We start from the raw sequence: 15184 nt of genomic DNA, 5'->3' as shown, positions 1-15184 counted from the left end.
TGGGTCTTTCAGCATGACAACGATCCCAAACACACTGCCCGGGTAACAAAGGAGTTGCTTCGTAAGAAGCATTTCAAGGTCCTGGAGTGGCCGAGCCAGTCTCCAGATCTCAACCCCATAGAAAATCTTTGGAGGGAGTTGAAAGTCTGTGTTGCCCAGCGACAGCCCCAAAACCTCACTGCTCTAGAGGAGATCTGCATGGAGGAATGGGCCAAAATACCAGCAACAGTTTGTGAAAACCTTGTGAAGACTTACAGAAAACGTTTGACCTCTGTCATTGCCAACAAAGGGTATATAACAAAGTACTGAGATGAACTTTTGTTATTGACCAAATACTTATTTTCCACCATAATTTGCAAATAAATTCTTTAAAAATCAGACAATGTCATTTTCTGGATTTTTTTTCCTCATTTTGTCTCTCATAGTTGAGGTATACCTATGATGAAAATTACAGGCCTCTCATCTTTTTAAGTGGGAGAACTTGCACAATTGGTGGCTGACTAAATACTTTTTTGCCCCACTGTATGTACATACACTAAGAGTGCGCCCCCACAAAGAGTCTTCTTTTTCTCCAGTGTAACGTATACTTATCTCTGACTCTGGGGAGCCCCTCCAACCTATAAAGTGATTAAATCTAGGGGTTTTCTTCCCTCTAAAGAGAGCCCTCTGAATAATCTAACATAACAGGATTTGGACACTCTTTAATTACTCACTCCACTCTAAATAATATAAGATTGATGGTAATAGTCAATAAATAGTGGAGTATCCAGTGCAGGACCCAAACAAAAAAACGTATATCATTTTAGTAAGAATATCCAATAAGCCTTCAGCACCCATCTAGTCTATAGCCCGTGGGTAACCACTAGCCAACCCTCATTTATACACAGTAACATGTCACTGTTACCATAACAATGCTCAGCGGGTGTTTCCCCAATACATGTGTAATTTTTATGGCTTATTAAGGTCATACAGGATTAAAAGAGGCCTCCATTCTGGCAAAAGGAAGTGCCCTGGGATTGCCAGGTCTACCAAAACTTTATGATGGTTTTTGGCAATGCCTGATCCACTGCACAGTAGTATTCAGACACATTTTTGGACACACAATGTACACACAATCTGTCATACAATCCAGCTGCTGTATACAACCACGGGCTAGTGCTCACTGCCAAAGGGTCTCGGAGGAGACAGACACTAGAGGTCATATTTGATCCCTAGTGTGTGACAGGGAGAACAGTGATGCAGCATTACCCGGAAGTGCGGGGAACACAGTGATTTGCTCCTCGCCAGACACTAGAGGTGGCTGAGGAGTGCGGGGGAAGGCAGCGGACCCATCGAACGACTGAGTGCATGTGCTTAAAAGCACATGCAATCTGGTCCTAATCACAACTGATCAGACATGCAGCACATTTGATCAGGGGACCAACCATTCAACCTGCAGGACCACGCATTGCGCGATTGTGTACATACAATCTGCATACAACCCCTGCTGCATTACGGATGTGGGGTAAAATGGCTGCGGGGGGGGCATACTACCCATAATCCAGCACACTTCTGAAACTGAGGGTGCCAGTTTTACATGAATAACCAAGACACTACTCAATTGCAGGGGATATACACAGTGTAGTGTTTCATTCTAACACCCACTATCTTTGAAAACCCATGCAGTTCCTCTTCCCTGCCTGGGGTGTCGCTGTCTGCTGTAGTGCTTCTAACACAGTGTGGTCTGTAGATCAGCACTGATATGCAAACCAGACCTGTGCTAGAAATATCACAGCAGACAGCAACACCCCGGGCAAGGAAGAGGAACTGCGTGGGTTTTCAAAGATAGCGGGTGCTAGAATGAACGGTACTTGTGTATTATCACAGCGCCCACGAAATCTGCCACAAATCACATGCAAAAACCGGATGCGATTTAGCGGGATTCGACGCGGTACGCGTCCTCCCAACCTGTTCATACCCCCACTATCCACGTGGAGTTGATTTTACATTGCGTGGCGAGTGCAGCGAGCCCTGCGCGGGGACGCGGAAAACGATCCCAAAGCGTGGCGAGCGCAGCAATGGGACACGGATTACTTGATGTGTATTCCGCATCCGCTCGCCACACTTTATAAAATCAACTCCACGCCGATGTGGATAGTGGGGGTATGAACAGGTCGGGTGGACAAGTATTGCCTCTGCTCGCCATGCTTCGGGCTGACTTGGATAGGTAGGAAATCACAGGAAATCGGCTGCAAAATTGTAAGCGGATCGAATCACCCGCAAATCGTATGCGATTTATATAACATCGGGCGCCGTGATAATACACAAGTACCGAATGAACACTAATGATGTGTACACACGGTAAGATATGCCTTCTGATGTTGATGATACAGTCAACATCCTGTCGGCATCGCATGCAGATTGCAAGCATATCGTAAGGGTTTTAACCATTACGATCTGCTTGCGATCTCGATGCGCATTCACGTATCGCAAGACAGATAGTCTAGGCTGCATTGACTATATAGTACAGATCTGCACTACATAGTCAAAATTGTGGCACTGCCTGCATGCCATGCTATGCGAGTCCCAATACGATCTGATCGTATCGGGACTCGCATAGCACGTCATATCCTACCGTGTGTACACACCATAACAGTGTGGTTGAAACCACAACTACCAAAATGGCAAATGTCCCATAGAGATGCACATAAAAACTGGCGATGTTGGTGCACTGTATTCTACAACAAAGCGGGCAGTAAAAAACAAAGAGTTGAATATGGGCCTAATGCAAGACTTGTTTCAAGCATGTATAGCACAGACTCACTACCAGAAATGTAAGAATTCAAGCCACACTACATAAGACCATTAGATAAAGTTATATAAACATAAATCAAAAGCAGCATGTATCTATATAATTTAAAAAAAAAAGAGAGAGAGAAGCCCATCCTTCAGGGCCCAGGGTATGACCTCAATGTAGGCAGATGATACAAAAGGACGTCCCTACATGCACACTCCACTGCCAGTGAGTTGTAATCTATTTGCCTTATGTCCAGGTAAAAATCTCAGTCCACTAAAATAACCTATAGAGAGTATCCGCATGTATATACACTATACTGTGTGTGCGACATGTACACTGCAGCGCACTAGCCAGCAGCAGCCGGTGCGGGGGAGGGGGGGCACTGGGTATGTACGTGCAGAGAACCCCCCGCTACCGAGCAGTGACCGGGGTTATGTCTATGTGGTGTACGGTAGGAGGACGGAGCCGTTGTGCGCTGGCAGGGGACCAGGCCAGGGAGTTTCCCGCCCGATGAGCGAGCGTGCACCACGGGTGAGGGGAGGCCGCCATTCTCGCCACCGACCACACGGCTCGGCCCTTCCCGCCACACGTTCCCCGGAGCCCGGCACAGCACCGTGTCCCCGGAAACCTGCCGACTTTAACGCAATAAACAGGAAATCGCTCGGATGATCTGGGTTCCGGGGGAAGTTGAATTATTTTTTACCACAGAAGAGATCAACTTCCACATCCGGTAGGGCCCGACACCCAACACTGACCTGGAAAAGATTCGGTAACCTGACAGAAATGCGCCCACTGTGCCTACCGTGCCCGCCGTGGCTTTGCCGCCCGCCCAGGTCCCGGCTGCTCAGCTTCCAGCTGGGGGGCCTGCGAGTGGACCGAGCCGGTTTACTTCAATTGCCGTCTCATCGGCGCCGAAAATCCCCGAAGTAAAGTCCCTCGCGTTGTGCGCGGATGTGCACTATGGGTAGGGGGCGCATCACCACCGCACACGTCGCGGATGCGGAATTGGTGTGTTAGGGGGAACCAGTTGGTGCTGTTACACTTTATTCAGAGCACTGTTACCAAAGGTGGCACCGGGCGAGCGCTGCGTTTACTCAGCAACCAGTCACCGGCGCAATTTTACAAATTGCGGAGAAACGGGGAGCCGCGGAAGGATACAGTTGTAAGGACTAAGGAGGCGCCGGCTGATGGCTATCCGCATGCGCAGTAGGAGTGTTTTACTTAGGCATAGTAGAGTTATGGGATGGAAGGAGAACTGTGTGTGGTGCACTCGGTCTCTCTTTTCCTGGCCGACTGGCTGTGTGTGTGTCTAGTTACATCTGTAGCTATCTCTCTGTGTGTATATATAGAGCTGAGAAAAACGGGTCACTAAAAAGAGCTGGGATCGAGTGCTCAAGATCCATATCTTATAGACAGATCATTGACTCACTTTGAAAAAAGGGGTAAATAGATGATAATGAAGCATAGTTTGTTTTATTGCCATAAACCAGGGATGAGACGGCTGCCGCAGTTTACAAATCGCCGGACTGTGTGGTCCGGCGGCTGTGCAGGGAGTGTGATATGAGATTTCCCCTGTACTTGACTTGCTACGCAGCCACCACAAAAATCAGGAAAGTAAAAGAATGACGGGTCACTTTTTTGGGATCGGCGGCTCACTCGCTCTTAAGGGATCCGTCCAAAAAGATCCACTTCGCTCGCGAATGCTTCATCTCTAGTATATATAAAACCTGTTGCATCAATGCTATCAATGGGCAGTACGGATGGTGTAATGGTTAGCATTACTGCCTCATAGCACTGAGGTCATGGGTTTGATTTCCACCATGGCCCTAACTGTGCGGAGTTTGTATATTCTCCCCGTACTTGCCTGGGTTTCCTCCGGGTACTCCAGTTTCCTCCCACAATCCAAAAATATGTAGGCTAATTGGCTCCTAACAAATGAACCCTAGAATTTCTGTGTGTGCGTGTATATGTGCAGTAGGGAATATAGATTGTAAGCTCCACTGGGGCAGGGACTGATGTGAATGCTCAACTATACTCTGTAAAGCGCTGCGGAATCTGTGTGCGCCATATAAGAAACTGTTAATAAATAAATGATATTAGTGAATAACTAACATTTATTTTTGTTTTTTAGAGTGAGTTTCAAAGCCGTCATTGGAAGACTTAAGGCTGACCAAAATAAAAAAAGGAGTTAAAAAAAAAAAAAGTCCTTCCATAGTGAGCACTGCCTGTTGTCGCAAATCTCCTCTGCAGCCATTAAAGCCTTGAGAATAACAACACTTTTAGCACTTGGGGATATTTTAATAAAGCTTCTAATAATAAAAAGTGTTGCCAATAGAAACCATTCAGATACTCGCTATCATTTCTTTTCTTCATTCTAAAAAGTGTTAAGGTGCGTACACACGTACAGATTTTTCTGTCTATCTGGAGGGAACAAAAACCTGGAAATGTATGGGAGCAAATGACAATCAAAAAATTGTTCCCAAACGCTTGAAAACAGTGATCAGTCAGACAAATTGTTTAACCCCTTAAGGACGCGGCCTATTTGGGCCCAAAGGACGCAGCCCTATTTTTCAAAGCAGACGTGTCAATTTATGTGGGAATAACTTTCTAATGCTTTTACTTATCCAACTGATTTTGAGATTGTTTTCTCGTGACACATTGTACTTTAAGTTAGTGGCAAATTTTGGTCGATACAGTCTGTGTTTTTTTGTGAAAAATACCAAAATTTGGAAAAAAAATTGAAAATTTTGCAAAATGTTAAATTTTCTGCTTGTGAGACAAATAATCATACCACTCAAAATAGTTAATAACTAACAAAGACCATGGGTGAAATGTAATAGGATGAGAGATTCAGAAAGTGAGAGATTTGGTAAGAAATCTCCAGTTTTTTTAAAGTGGCAATCATTTACACAGCAAAATCACACTGGTTTTGCTGTGTAAATGATTGCCACTTTAAAAAAACTGGAGATTTCTTACCAAATCTCTCACTTTCTGAATCTCTCATCCTATTACATTTCACCCCATATGTCTACTTTATGTTGCCATCATTATTTCAACCTCCTTTTAATTTTTTTGGACACTAGGAGGCTTAAAATATAAATAGCAAATTCTCAAATTTTCAAGAAAATTTCAAACACTGATTTTTTTAGGGACCAGTTCAGTTCTGATGTGACTTTGAGGGACTTGTATGTGAGACACCCCCATAAATGATGCCATTTCAAAAACTGCACCCCTCACAGTATTCAAAACAGCATTTTGGAAGTATGTTAACCCTTTAGGTGTTTCACAGGAATTAAAACAAAGTGTAGGTGAAATTTCAAAATTTCATTTTTTTAGCAGATTTTCAATTTTAATACATTTTTCTAAGGAACACAGTAGATTTTACTAGAGAAATGTGACTAAAAATTGATTCCCCCAATTCTTTTGTTTTCATAAATATCCTATATGTGGCCCTAGTGTGCACGTTGACCAAACCAGAGGCTTCATAATAGAAGGAGCACCTACTTGATTTTGGAGCCTCCTTTTTATGAGATTATTTTTTATGCACCATGTAGGTTTCTAGGCACCATAAGATGCTAAAAGTTAGGAACCTCCCCCACAAGTGACCCCATTTTGCAAACTACACCCCTCAGGGAATTTATCTAGGGGTATAGTGTACATTTCAAACCCCCAGGGGTTTCACCAATTTTGGTACAACTGGGCTGTGAAAATGCAAAATTACATTTTTTTACACAAAAATGCAGTTCTGGCTCAAAATTTTTCATTTTCACAAGGAATGAAGGAGACAAAGCACCCCAAAATCTGTGCCGCAATTTCTCCCGAGTACGGCAATGCCTCATATGTGACCAAAAATACCATTTGGGTGCATGGCAGGACTCAGAAGGGAAGGAGTGATATTTGGATTTTGCAGCACAGATTCTGGTGGAATGAATGGTGGGTGCTATGTCGCATTAGCAAGACCCCCGAAGCACCAATACAGTGGAACCCCCCCACAAGTGACCCCATTTTGCAAACTACAACCCTCAGGGAATTCATCTATGGGTATAGTCAGTACTTTGACCCCACTGGTGTTTTGTCAAATTGTTAGGCATCGATACGTGAAAATGAAAAATGTCATTTTTTCCATTAATTTGTAGATTCACTCCATAATTTTATACTTCCACAAAGGGCAATAGTAGAAAAAGCACCCCAAAATTTGTTACACAATTTCTCCTGAGTATGGCAATACCCCATATATGGTTGTAAAACGCTATTTGGGCAGACAGCAGGCTTCAGAAGGGAAGGTGCACCATTTGGCATTTTTGGCGCAGATTTTGCTGGAATGGTTTTCATGCGCCATGTTGCATTTGCAGAACCCCTGTTGTATCAGAGCAGTCAAAAACCCCAACAAGTGATACCATTTTTTAAACTACACCCCTCAAGGAACTCATCTATGGGTATAGTGAGTACTTTGACCCCACTGGTGTTTTGTCAAATTGTTAGGCATCGATACGTGAAAATGAAAAATGTCATTTTTTCCATTAATTTGTAGATTCACCCCATAATTTTATACTTCCACAAAGGGCAATAGTAGAAAAAGCACCCCAAAATTTGTTACACAATTTCTCCTGAGTATGGCAATACCCCATATATGGTTGTAAAACGCTATTTGGGCAGACAGCAGGCTTCAGAAGGGAAGGTGCACCATTTGGCATTTTTGGCGCAGATTTTGCTGGAATGGTTTTCATGCGCCATGTTGCATTTGCAGAACCCCTGTTGTATCAGAGCAGTCAAAAACCCCAACAAGTGATACCATTTTGTAAACTACACCCCTCAAGGAACTCATCTATGGGTATAGTGAGTACTTTGACCCCACTGGTGTTTTGTCAAATTGTTAGGCATCGATACGTGAAAATGAAAAATGTCATTTTTTCCATTAATTTGTAGATTCACCCCATAATTTTATACTTCCACAAAGGGCAATAGTAGAAAAAACACCCCAAAATTTGTTACACAATTTCTCCTGAGTATGGCAATACCCCATATATGGTTGTAAAACGCTATTTGGGCAGACAGCAGGCTTCAGAAGGGAAGGAGTGCCATTTTATCACAGAGTTTGCTGGAATGGTTTTCGGGCGCCATCTTGCATTTGCAGAGCCCATATTGTACCTGTGCAGTGGAAATCCCAAGCAAGTGATACCTTTTTGTTACTAGCCCCCCTCATGGAACTCACTTACGGCCGTAGTGAGCAATTTGACCCCACTGGTGTTTTGTCAAATTGTGTAACATATTATGGGGTGCTTTTTCTCCTGAGTATGGCAATAGCATATATGTGTTTGTAAATTTCTGTTTGGACACATGGCAAGACTCAGAAGGGAAGGTAATGGCATGCGGCTCTTTGTACAAGCTGTGTGGAGTACATTAAAATTCAAGGGAAGTGTGATATATCTTAAAACAATCTTGGATACACAAGCCGGGTTGTGTGGGGCAGGTTTCACATTGGTAAGTTGTGTCCTTTCTTATCCCCTTTTTGTAGCATACTCTACATCGTTTCTGGGACCTTCCTTTCTTTCCAGTGTGGGGGACTTCACTCGGAAAATGTTGCCCTGGTACAATTCGCGAGGCCTCGCTTCCAGAAGTACTTGGGCCCCCCTGTTCCTGGTTGCCAAAAATAAGGGCCTTTATTACTGCCTCTTGGTACTCCAGGAATGTCCCCCTTTGGCCTGCACATTGGTGTAGTACAAATGCGTTGTACAGCGCCATTTGTACTATGTGTACAGCTAATTTTTTATACCAGAACCTTGTTTTTCTCATGGCACTGTAAGGCTTCAGCACTTGATCTGACAGGTCGACCCCCCCCATGTACCTATTATAATCCACAATGCAGTTGGGTTTTGGGGTTTCGGTACTTGTGCCCCGCACTGGGACAGGGGTGCTGCTATGGCCATGCACTGTTGTCAAGATAAGGACATCTCTCTTGTCCCTATACTTGACACACAGTACATTGTCGCTGCATAATGCCCTGCTCTCGCCCCTTCTAAGTGTTTGCCCAAGCAGCGACCTAGGGAGGCTTCTATTATTTTTACGTGCAGTGCCGCATGCCACAGTACTTCTGGAAGCGAGGCTTTTGAATAGTGGGACGCTGGTATAGAAATTATCCAGGTACAGGTGGTATCCCTGGTCCAGCAGTGGGTGCACCAAATCCCACACTATCTTCCCACTAATTCCGAGTAAGGGGGGGCATTGTGGGGGGTCTATTTTTGTGTCTCTACCTTCATATATCCTAAATTTGTGTGTGTACCCTGATGTACTCTCACACAGCTTGTACATCTTCACGCCATACCTTGCCCTCTTACTTGGCAGGTACTGGCGGAATTGGAGCCTCCCTTTGAAATGTACCAGGGACTCATCTATTGAAATGTGCTTCTCGGGCATGTATGCCTGGGCAAACTTGGTACTAAAATGGTCTATTAGGGGTCTAAGTTTATATAACCGGTCATAATTGGGGTCATCCCGGGGTGGGCACTGTGCATTATCCCTATAATGGAGAAACCTAAGGATCGCTTCTAAGCGGGTCCTTGACATAGCCACACGGAACATTGGTGTATTGTATAAGATGTCTGTGCTCCAGTAGGACCTAATCGTGGGCTTCTTCACTAGCCCCATGCACAGTACAAGGCCCCAAAATATAACCATTTCATTTTTTTTTTTTTTTTTTTTATGCAATCAATTTTTATTGAAGAAAGTCACAATACATCATTGATACGAAACAATGTGATGTACAGTCGAGTAAGAAAATAATAAAGACTTTTACCGGACTTATGTGCAGTCTTTGTGTATCTGAATATGATGTGGGTATATTTATAAAACAGAACATTGGCATAATGTGACTGATCGTCGTTTAAGAGGAAAATAGAGGTACCATCTTTGAAAGAAGCTGAAGTATAGTGAAAAGATGGTAAAGAAGAGAGGGGTGGAGGGGATCAGGAGGATGGGGGGGGGGTAAGATGGGGGAGGGGGGGTAAGGGTTTTGCCCGGGGACCACTACAACTCAACAACCTGGCCCGGTGTATTATAATGAGAATAGTCTGGGGATTCTTTATAGGTGAGCCAGCCTAACCATGTAGCAGTGAAAGTCTGGGGAGTCTCTTTCAGGAAGGAAGTCAGGTCCTCCATGGACATGTATAGATCAATTCTGCGAAACCAGTGCGCAATTGGAGGGGCCAAATTGGTTCTCCAGTGGCAAGGTATGACCGCCCTAGCTGCGTTCATTAGGTGTCTGATTAAAGATTTCTTAAACCGGGATATGGGCATATCCATTAGATTGAGCAGCCAAAATTCCGGATCAAAGGGGAGAGCGGAGTTAGTAATTTTTTCTGAGATTTTATGTATCTGACTCCAGTATTCTTGGATAATTGGGCAAGACCACCATATGTGTAGGGGGTTACCCGGGTGCTGATTGCATCTCCAGCAGAGATCCGGTATAGCGTTATTCATTTTGTGTAGTGTGGATGGGCATCTATACCAACGCGATAGAATCTTGTACTGGGTTTCAAGTGTTTGGATTGATGAGGAGGATGCAAAGGCATATTTAAATATTTGATTCCACTGGTCCTCCGACAGGTCCCGACCAAGCTCTTTGTGCCAAGCTACTGTATATGCAGGCGTTTGATCAGGGAGGTTACTCAGGCATATTTGATAAAATTTAGAAATCAAGTGCTTTGGAGGCTCCTGAGAGAGCAGTATAGTCTCAAAGGGGGTCGGCTCCCAGCAGTGGTTTCGTTTAGGAAGGGAGGATACATAATGTCTAATTTGGAGGTAGAACCAGAAAAGCCCCGTCGGAAGACCAGCATCCTTATGTAAGTCCTCAAAGGTACGTAAACCAGATCTATCCACTAACTGACCCAGGTATGATATGTCCACAGAGAAGCGACTAGGTAGGTTACGCAAGTTGAGACCCGGGGGGAATTCAGGATTATTGATTAGAGGAGTAAGGAGTGTTGTACCTGGGTTAAAATAGTGGAGACGTCTGTACCTGCCCCAGCACAAGAGTGTCGGGGTCAGAGTTGGGTGCCGTACCCGAGGGATCCTCCGGAGCCAAGGAATGACCCGGGGGGAAACACCCACCGAGTGACCTTCGATAGCCGGCCATTGTTTGTATTGTACAGGTCTAGACATCTCCACAATCCTGGTTATGTGTACGGAATGGTAGTAACTGAGGAAGTGGGGGAGTTGTAAACCGCCCCTATCCCGACTTTGAAAAAGAACTCTTTGAGAGATTCTAGGTCTACGGTTCATCCAGATAAATCTACTTACTATACTTTGTAATTCTTTGAAGAAGGAGGAGGGTATTGTAATTGGGAGAGCTTGGAGTATAACCATTTCATTTTTATGTACAGGGGTCCACTTGCGGGGCTGGGCATAATGAGAGGTGGGGTTTTGCTCAATAAATTGTTGGGCATAAACATTAGTCTGGGTGACCATTAGATCAACTAAATCATCACTAAAAATTTTTTTTTAAAAGTCCAGCTCTCTGAACCCTGCTGAATTGAATTGTATTCCTGGATTCCCTGTGAACTCAGGGACCTGGGGTACGTAGTTTTCAGGGGTTGTCCATGTGGGGTCAGAGGACTCGACTACTGCAGTGGGAGTCCTGCGTTGCCTCCTCGGGGGTTCATCAGAGTCACTAGATGATGAAGAGGATGACAAACGGAAATTTGTCTCATCCTCGCTAGCAGACTCAGTTTCAGAGGCCAGAAACGCGTATGCCTCCTCGGCAGTATATGTTCGTTGGGCCATAGTTTTATTGGTGTATGTATTTATGAGGTGCTTCAACACGTGTGGGGTTTTGTAGCACTGACAATGTGCAAATGCACTGCAAAAATTATGGTGTACAAGTAACGCACAGAAAAAATTATGGGGTACAAATGCACTGAAAAATTATGGTGTACAAGTAACGCACAGAAAAAATTATGGGGTACAAATGCACCGAAAAATTATGGGGTACGAGTAACGCACAGAAAAAATTATGGGGTACAAATGCACCGAAAAATTATGGGGTACGAATAACGCACAGAAAAAATTATGGGGTACAAATGCACCGAAAAATTATGGGGTACGAGTAACGCACAGAAAAAATTATGGGGTACAAATGCACCGAAAAATTATGGGGTACGAATAACGCACAGAAAAAATTATGGGGTACAAATGCACCGAAAAATTATGGGGTACGAGTAACGCACAGAAAAAATTATGGGGTAAAAATGCACCGAAAAATTATGGGGTACGAATAACGCACAGAAAAAATTATGGGGTACAAATGCACCAAAAAATTATGGGGTACGAGTAACGCACAGAAAAAATTATGGGGTACAAATGCACCGAAAAATTATGGGGTACGAATAACGCACAGAAAAAATTATGGGGTACAAATGCACCGAAAAATTATGGGGTACGAGTAACGCACAGAAAAAATTATGGGGTACAAATGCACCGGAAAATTATGGGGTACGAATAACGCACAGAAAAAATTATGGGGTACAAATGCACCGAAAAATTATGGGGTACGAATAACGCACAGAAAAATTATGGTGTACGGATAAGGTACAGAAAAATTATACGGATCACAACACACAAAATTAGGTGGTGACTACAGGGAGGGTGATCACAGCACAGATGACCACAGGGAGGGTGATCCCAGCACAGATGACCACAGGGAGGGTGATCACAGCACAGATGACCGCAGGGAGGGTGATCACAGCACAGATGACCACAGGGAGGGTGATCCCAGCACAGATGACCACAGGGAGGGTGATATAGGCAGGGGTATTGTGGTGATCAGTGCAATTTTACACAGCCTAAACAGCCTAAACTCTAACACAGCTCTGACACAGCTTCTCCTTCCAAGGCTCTAACACGAGTGAGAGGGTTAGAGCCCGGGAAGAGAAGCAAAACATCCCTTTTTCAATAGAAAGGCTGTGATTGGTTTAGTCAGGACTGACTGACCAATCACAGCGATCGGCGGGGCGGGACCACTCTGATTGGTCCGCCGGCGCACTGACACGATCGGCTGCTGTTGATGACAGCAGCCATCTATACTATGTCGCCTTGTCACTTGACAAGGCGACATGACACGGCGGGGACGTACCGGTACGGCAAGGTGCGCGAACTACCCCGCTGCCGTGACGTACCGGTACATCCGCGGGCGGGAAGGGGTTAATCATTCTGATACAGTATAACAAATTTATCAAAACATTTTTTTCTGTTTTCCTGCATTTGGGTGGAAATTTTTTATTGTCATTTTCTCCCATACATTTCCAGGTTTTTGTTCCCACCAGATAGATTAGACCGAAAAATCTGTACGTATGTACGCACCTATAGAATGATTGCTAGGAAGCTATAGTAATACCCCTTTCAGTCAGAAAAATCCCAAAAACCCAGGTATTTCCCGGATACAAAAAGGTGCTGATCCCCTTTCACACAGGAGCAAAAACCCGGGTATTTCCCGTGTCGACCCCATTCACACAGAAGCTGGATTTTTCCTGCAAAACTCTGTGTGTCATAAGAAAAGGACAGTTTTAAAGGCACACAGAGATGAGGTCATAAAAAGTGGGTGGTGACTGCTCACTGCATTGCATTAACCATGGCATGACACAAGGATATGTTGTAAACATGTTTTATTGTTTTTATATACTGGAAGGTACATGTTACCTCACATGGCTGTCAGTATATTTGCAATGTTTGAGTACACTGTGGCATCTTTGACTGTCCCAGTCATCTGCCGATATCCTCCTCCCCTTTCACTGCCAGCAGCTCTCACTTCTTGCTTCTACCAGTGGGCCATGCTGTCCTTTCTTCAGCTCCCTAATGACCTCAGAGGCCAGCCCCATTGCCATGCCCTCCCAGCCAAACAGAGAGGCCCATCCTCACAACCAATCAGCCAGCACCCCACCAGGAGAGCCAATCAGTGCCTAACAATGTGTAATAATCCCAAAAACCCGGGTCGTTTCCTTTCAGACAGCCGGCGACCCGGGTTTTTGGAAAACAGACCCGGGAAAAACCCAGGTAAATTCCTGGGTTGAAGTCCTGGCATTTTAGACCCGGGTTGACCCTTACAGACAGAAAAAAAACCCGGGTCTACCCTCCTGGACCAGGGAAATTCCCGGGTGTTTTTTTCTGTCTGAAAGGGGTATTAGTCTACCGCACCATGTATATGAGTAAGTAAATTCACTTTTATTCCTGGAAAGAAAGTGTTTAATACAATTATTTTTCTTGTCCCATTATTTAGCACATATTCTTTGCAGGGAGACTTGCTTAGCACACAGTTGCTACAGAGTAGCAGGATTACTCCAAACAGTCCTGTAATTATGACCGGCACCTGGAGGGCTGGCGTTCCTGTACTAGGTGGTAATCCTACTACAGAGGCACTCTGTACAAAGTCTGTGTAAAATTATTTAGTATATTGTAAATGACTTACTGCACTTGTTTTAACTGGTGTATTTGTTCTTACAACACAGGCACAGGAGAGTATTCAATCCCGGGCGCTATTTCCGTCAGGGGAAATAGCACTCGCCGCCTATGAAATACTGACATTTCCGACAGTGTTGAATGCATAATGGCTGTAGATTGTTGAATTCACGGCCGTTTCTAGACTATCCACGGCTGTTTTCGCCACTCAACAGGCGGGACGTTGATTCGCCTTTCGAGAAGCTCGTGCCTGGCGAAAACAGGCCAGGATTCCGACTGTCAGAATGTTCTGACAGCTTCAAAAAGTGATAAAAAGGAGAGTGATAAACTACCAGCCAACCAGCTCCTAACGGTCACATTACAGGCTGTGTTTGAAAAATGACAGCTGATTGAACGTAGATACTGCTGCATACAAATTGTTACAACATTGATTTTACCACAATGTTTTAAAGCTGCATGCGTAAATATTCTATAAATAAGCAATATAATTGGTATCCAACTTAAGCACTTTCTATTTCAGCATGCCAGCACAAATAAAGATTAAGATAGTTGGGAAGCAATTACTTGTGTCTTATAGACTGACTGTTTAAGAATCAGTCCGAGTGATTTATTACATCCTAGTGAAATATACCTCACCTTGAGATATACAAGTAATAAATTGCAATTCCATACTTGAAAGAGAATACACATGCAGTATACACACATTTTAATAATTTATTCACAATTAACACAAAATACTTTGCACATGATTTTAATATTTCCGTAGTTTTATTGAGTTTAATAAATAAAAGTAAGTTTTATTATATTTTCTTGGGTCACTTCATAAATTTAATAAAATCAATGGTACTTGTTTCCTAGCACGGCGCCCCCGATGACCATAGTAGGGCATCTGATCGCATTGCATGCCATATAGCTGTAAACGATGCATGCAATGTGTTTTTTTAAGTGTACAAGCACCCTGAT

General features: G+C 44.0%; 1 protein-coding gene across 1 annotated transcript in view; it reads right to left on the bottom strand.

Annotated features, from left to right (window-relative positions):
* GABPB1 (GA binding protein transcription factor subunit beta 1) overlaps positions 1-3872 on the bottom strand; it is a 44275-nt gene extending 40403 nt beyond the window's left edge. Inside the window, exon 1 of the mRNA XM_083183986.1 lies at positions 3579-3872. The gene's annotated coding sequence lies outside the window, so the exon portion shown is untranslated. The remainder of the gene's footprint in view (positions 1-3578) is intronic.
* Between the last annotated feature and the right edge of the window lie 11312 nt (positions 3873-15184).

Source organism: Crinia signifera, chromosome 4, assembly GCF_055691185.1.
Source record: "Crinia signifera chromosome 4, ASM5569118v1, whole genome shotgun sequence".
Classification (NCBI taxonomy): Eukaryota; Metazoa; Chordata; class Amphibia; order Anura; family Myobatrachidae; genus Crinia; species Crinia signifera.
The sequence above is the reverse complement of the archived record's forward strand: the minus strand, read 5'-3'. Positions and strand labels throughout refer to the sequence as shown.